Source organism: Sinocyclocheilus rhinocerous, unplaced genomic scaffold (genome assembly GCF_001515625.1).
Source record: "Sinocyclocheilus rhinocerous isolate Xijiao unplaced genomic scaffold, SAMN03320098_v1.1 scaffold8114, whole genome shotgun sequence".
Lineage (NCBI taxonomy): Eukaryota > Metazoa > Chordata > Actinopteri > Cypriniformes > Cyprinidae > Sinocyclocheilus > Sinocyclocheilus rhinocerous.
The window spans coordinates 11,266-17,795 of record NW_015655721.1 but is presented as its reverse complement, the minus strand read 5'-3'; the positions used below and the strand labels follow the sequence as shown (position 1 = coordinate 17,795).

Here is a 6,530-nt window from a genome sequence, read left to right as displayed (position 1 = left end):
TTTATAAAGAATATCTCTTTGGATTTGAGACTTTAGTCTTTGCAACTTTACAGATCTTCTTTATGCACCAAGAGCTTGTAACACTCCAAAGAGAAAGGAAAACTTGAAATCGCATCATATGACCCCTTTAAGGAGTGTTTTGTTCTAGTTCTTTGCCCGGTATTGTTTGTCAACCCCTCAGTCTACGTGTGTGATCCTGCCTGTGTTCCTCCTTGTTTAAAAGAATTTTAATGACCGTTGATGTTAATCCTCTTGGTTTCCACGCTCCTTCGTCTCCTTGTCTCGGTCACAGTAGGCGAGCCGTGACACTAGACAAGTGTGAAATTACTGTGGATAAATTATATTTTGAACCCCATGTGGATTTACACAACTTGATAAAGTCAAAAAGTGTTACGTTGTGCCCCTCTCTCCCCACCAGAATATAATGAGTATAAACCGATTATAAATTGATCCATTGTCATTTGAGAATATAGGAAAATGTTTGAATAAGTATGTAAAATTATTTATTTGCAAAACAAATCCCCGTCTCTGTGCCAGTGTTGAAGCTTCCCGACAAGCAGATTCACAGCAGCTTTTGCGTCTCGAGCCATTGCTGTGACTCATCAGGATTGTAGAGCATTCGCAGTGGTTTGCTGGCGTGCAGGTGATATGCGCGAGATAAGTTGTCAGCGAAGCACTCAGAAAAGTGTGCTGTTGTTGCTAGACCTCGACTGTGTGTTTAATGCAAACTAACTCGACTAAATCAAAAGAAAAAAAAAACATTGTGGTTTCTCACGCAAAGCAAATTTTTAAATTACACTTCAACACATCTTAGATTTTAGGTCATTGACAATGTTGAATATATAGGTTGGCAACAAGCCTGAGTAAACGAATAAATGATTAAAAAATGTTCATGCAAAATTCATATAAAATGTTAAATATGAACAAATTAAAGATTTTAGGCTATTGTTCCCTTTATTTTCTTTATGCTTGTGTCGCATACAGTTAAAGTCCTCTGATTTTATTGTTGTTTGCAATGGTGCAATGTTAGATAATATATAAAAAATATTATTTTGGTATTTTGCATCACAGATGTGTGTGTGTGTGTGTGTGTGTGTGTGTGTGTGTACTTGTTTATGCTACATTGTGGGGACCAAATGTCCCCACAAGGATAGTAAAACCTGAATTTTTTGACATAGAGGGGACAATGAGGGGGAAAAAATATTACAAATAGTAATTACTATTAATTGTTAATAGTTATTGCATCACAGAGATGTGTGTGTGTGTGTGTGTGTGTGTGTGTGTACTTGTTTATGCTACATTGTGGGGACCAAATGTCCCCACAAGGATAGTAAAACCTGAATTTTTTGACATAGAGGGGACAATGAGGGGGAAAAAATATTACAAATAGTAATTACTATTAATTGTTAATAGTTAGGTTTAGGGTTAGGGTTGGGTTAGGGGATAGAAAATATAATTTGGTCAGTATAAAAGTAATAGAAGTATATGGAAAGTCCCCACAATTCACAGAAACAAACGTGTGTGTGTGTGTGTGTGTGTGTGTGGATATTGGGTGTGATTCACATTCCTAAATATTTTCTCATATAAACATTTGTCTCTTTAGCCTTCTTCTCCCAGGAAGGAACACGTTGAAGCAGGTGATATGGACTTTATTCAATGTTAGACAGGCATTCCATTAGGCTACTGTATCCAAAATTGTTTGCTTCAGGGGAATTTTTCTCATTTTACTGGATGTGGCTGTTCTCGCTCTTTCTTTGCATGTCTCTTTGAAAAATGTTCTTGATTTACACATAGTATATATACAAGGTTACGCTACAAATAAAAACAAAGCTTACTGCAAGTGTCAAAACTCAAAACTAATACCCTGGTTTAAAATACAAACAATTTTTTTCTACCCTTCTAAAATGCCGGGATTTGAATCAGGAAAACCATGACATCACGAATTAGTGATTTCTGCATTTTTGTCAAAACTCCCGTTTTCAAGAGTTACATTTGTAATGCTCATTTCGTATGCAAAGATGTTAGCCAATCACAACAGTGGGCGTTTGCCAGCACTGCAGATTTTGTTCTAGATGGTTCCACTTTTCAACCTTTTTCAACCTCATCTAAATCTGGCTGCAACAATTAATTATATTATTCATGGGGAGAAATCTAAATATGAGACCATATAAACATTGAGGCATTTAGTTATGTGTGCCAAAGCAATACTGGAACAAAGAGGACATGAGGGTGAGCAAATGATGATAAGATTTTACTTTTGGCTGAATCATCCTTTAAATAGATACTTGTGGTCCTCAGCCTCACTCTGTGATTTGGTGAATAATTTAAACAGTTTGTTTTTGTACTGATGATAAATAATGATCATTTAATACAGAAATTACCAGCTGTAGCATTATCAGATAAACTTTCTGTCTTTAATCACGTGACCTATAACGAAGAGCATTTGTCATATTTGATACTTCATCCTGTGGCATTACGCATCAATTTACAGCAGTTACATTTTACATCTTTACAACAAAGTTACATCTTTATAACAAATTTCTAAGGCAGATTGTAGATAATATTTTTCACAATATTTACATATCCACAATATATTTGAATATATGTAAGGTGGGACCAATGAACATTCCTGGTAGGCAATAAAAAAATATTTTAAATATTTTAAAATAATAAAATTTAATAAATTAAATAATAAAATTTAAAAAATTAAAAAGACAAGTAAACAGTCAGTATTAAAAAAAGAACAATTAATGAACAAATTACATGCGATAGTGCAAATACATACAATTGAACAAGGATACAAATGAAAGAAAACTGTGCTTTAAGTTTAGCAGTAGTATTCAGGTATGAAATACTATAATGATAAATTAAATATAGCTTAATCCTTATTAAAGCTATAAAGAAGTTAAGTCAAGGTTAATGCAAAGCGGGGTTTTTTCAATATACATTAATGACACAAGGCAGCAGCAGGTTTATAAAGCTGTTGTCTCTGTTTTTTCTCCCAACTAGTTACATTCTTTAAGACATTTTATTGTAACTCAGTTAAGATCAGTTCTGTAATGTCTGATATGTGCTCTCTGTGTGCGCGCACAGAAAACAGCGAAAACACTGTTTAAAAAAACAAAACAAAAAACAACAACAATGGAAAATCTACTAGTAATATTCAATTTTCTGCTAGGACATTATCCATTAATTTTACAGACATTTCCATTAACCCTAAACACAAAATAGAACTGCAAAATAAAACACCTGTAAAACAAATAATTATGGACAATTCCTTTACAGTAAACTGGCAAGACTAACATACTTTCTACTTTCTAAATAAACATGTGAATTTTTGATACCAAGCTGCCGAAGCAGCTCCTGATTGGATGGAGCCAGGCCTGGAAACAATTAACTATTGCAGCTCCATTCGAAGAAACGTGAGAGATTCATAAAGGTTTGTCTGGTTGGTGTTCAGATGATCTGCTGGAGATATGAGCAACTGAAGATCGGCTAAACTCTCAGTAACATTAAAGAAAAACATCTTCAATCATTTCAGAACTTAGTCTTGAGTCTGCCTCTGTATATGAACTGCATCGCTCACCTCGTCTTTGATTCTGATACATCAAAATGTCTCTCTGGTCTGTCTGCATCATGAGAGACTGAAAACACAAAAAAATAATACTGCTTTTAATTATCCTTAGCCTATATAGATTTTAAGTGCTGGATGAATTATTGCATGTTAGAAGAGATGGATGAAGACGATGACAACAAAAAAGTTAGCTGCTGTCGGTTTATCACTTACTGAACAAGCTACTCTAATCAATGACTAAAAAGCAACTAAAAAGTGACTTAATATATCACTGTTTGTGATTTCTGTGCAAGTCCTAAATCTATTCATCAAGGATTCATCAGGACTATTAAATACTCACAGTTTAGAGTCTCAGGAAGATCCATACTGTTCCTTTTAACAAGATTCTCCGCATTTGCTGGTTTTGATCCTCTGCCTTGTGAATGTTCTTCCCTCCTCCTCTTCATTTGTCTCCTCTAATTTTTCCTTCTTTTCTGTGTTTTCCCGAATAAACTGCGGGGCATTGTTTTTTTTTTTGTTTTTTTTTTCTCTGAACATTACATAAAAATACCAGTCTTTCAGATATCAACATATAAACAATAAGTATGTCGAAAGGTCCCTGCATCAGTTTAAGAAGACGCCACAGCTTTACAAATCTTAAAAATAAAACTACAAAGCAATTACTAAATACAATGAAACTTACGTATAAGCACCGTATTTTTAGCTTGAAGATCCACAACGATGAATTAAAGCAATGTCCACAGAAACACACTTTTCGTCTAAATCCAGCAGAGCACGTCAATATTTAATCCGTATCAACAAAAAAAAAAAGTGTTTACACCCTCCTTTAAAAGTACTACTTAATTTGGGACGTCCCATAACGTGATCAAGAACTAGCCTCTTTCTTAAAAATCTTTATCTGTTCAGTAGCCGCATAACAATCCTGTGTTTGTTTTGTTTTTTTGTAGGTTATGTGCTGGGTCTACGTGTTCTCCGGTGCGTAAGCAGGCGTTGGCAGTTCTTGTGAGCAGAGAGGAGTGAAGTGTGCCAAAAATAAAGTTAAGAAGCATGACACTGTAGTCCTAAACATTCAGGGTCTTATGTTGTGCCCCGTACACTCTAAAAAATGCTGGGTTGTTTCAACCCAACTTTGGGTCAAATATGGACTAACCCAACTTTTGGGTTAAAAATTTTATGTAAAAATTTAACCCAACGGCTGGGTTAGCCATATTTGACCCAAAGTTGGGTTGAAACAACCCAGCATTTTTTAGAGTGTACAGATAGATTTTTAATCCCCTTTAATGCAGATGAACAGATAATCCCAGTCTTCTCTTTGCGCTTACTGTTTTCCTTTGCCTACACACATGAATACACACACCGGGTTAGTCGGGTTAGTCCATATTTGACCCAAAGTTGGGTTGAAACAACCCAGCATTTTTTAGAGTGTAACATTTGGAAAGTTTCAAATATATGTGTAGCTTCTTATTATTCTTATTACAGTCAATATCTGACTGATTCTCAAGTTCAAGTTCAAGTTGAGCAGTAGTGCAGTATGATTTGTGGTGCATTCACAAGTAAACATTTGTTATCGTTTGAAGTCCTTGTAACATGAAGTGTTTATAAGAAAGTGTCTGGTGCATATAGAGAGAAAAGAGTGTGTTTTTCTACAGGTGGTTTGTCCAGCCCACTCACCTGTGTGTAGCACACTCAGAATTGCACAATGTTCTTGAGGTTTCCAACAGTTTTCATGTGGTGCATGTGGGGTGGGATGGGGGGAGAGAGGGTCCTGGTTTCAGGAGCTAGGGTTGTGGATGAGGTTTCAGTGGGGGGTGAGGTGATTGGAATTGAGGGCTCTCACAGCCTGGGGGGAAAGGCTGTTGAGCAGTCTTGCAGAGTGGGCCCTGATGCTCCGGTACCGGCTACCTGATGGCAAGAGCTGGAAGAGACTGTGGGAGGGAAGTCTTTGTTTTCTAAGTGGGTAAGAGCCAGGTGGAGGGTGGAGGAAATAGCATCGTGTGTCTGGTGCATATAGAGAGAAAAGAGTGTGTTTTTCTACAGGTGGTTTGTCCAGCCCACTCACCTGTGTGTAGCACACTCAGAATTGCACAATGTTCTTGAGGTTTCCAACAGTTTTCATGTGGTGCATGTGGGGTGGGATGGGGGGAGAAAGGGTCCTGGTTTCAGGAGCTAGGGTTGTGGATGAGGTTTCAGTGGGGGGTGAGGTGATTGGAATTGAGGGCTCTCACAGCCTGGGGGGAAAGGCTGTTGAGCAGTCTTGCAGAGTGGGCCCTGATGCTCCGGTACCGGCTACCTGATGGCAAGAGCTGGAAGAGACTGTGGGAGGGAAGTCTTTGTTTTCTAAGTGGGTAAGAGCCAGGTGGAGGGTGGAGGAAATAGCATCGTCCGTGGAGCGGTTTGGACGGTATGCAAACTGGAGCGGGTCAAGTGTGTTGGGGAGATTGGATTTGATATGGTGCATGACTAACCTCTCAAAGCACTTCATCATGATTGGGGTCAGTGTTATGGGACGATAGTCATTCAGGCAGGACACAGGTGACTTCTAAAATGATAATGAAAATCTATATAGCCTACCAAAGTGCGTAAATCTGAAACCTTTCAAAACCCCCCACACATGTAATTTATATGTTTACAGATGAATAAATATGGCAGGTAACATGAGTTCCTACCCATGTCAGAATCAAACCATGTCAGCAATTTGCACTTTCACACCCAAATAGATGAATTTAAAAACCTGAACTGAATTGCATTACATGAATAAGTTGTTTAATGTGAATTTTATGATCTGAATTCTTGATATGGACGTTTGAATGTGAATCTGTAATTCAAATCCCAAACTGCACATAAAACTAAAGTCCTAAAAATAAAATTTAGGTTACTCAGTAAATACTCAAACACACACACACACAAATAAATAAATAAAATACAATAAAAATAATTCAATATAGGCTCCCCAAGC

General features: G+C 37.0%; 1 long non-coding RNA gene across 2 annotated transcripts; it reads right to left on the bottom strand.

The window, feature by feature from the left end:
• Positions 1–3,295: 3,295 nt before the first annotated feature.
• On the bottom strand, positions 3,296–4,557 carry LOC107718913 (uncharacterized). 2 transcript variants are annotated; one of them, XR_001637469.1, is made up of 4 exons: positions 4,257–4,557; positions 3,915–4,066; positions 3,587–3,644; positions 3,296–3,468 (listed from the first exon to the last, which is right to left on the bottom strand). It is a non-coding gene; the product is annotated as an uncharacterized LOC107718913 (long non-coding RNA). The 2 variants fall into 2 exon arrangements; XR_001637468.1 differs by having other exon boundaries at positions 3,296–3,465.
• Between the last annotated feature and the right edge of the window lie 1,973 nt (positions 4,558–6,530).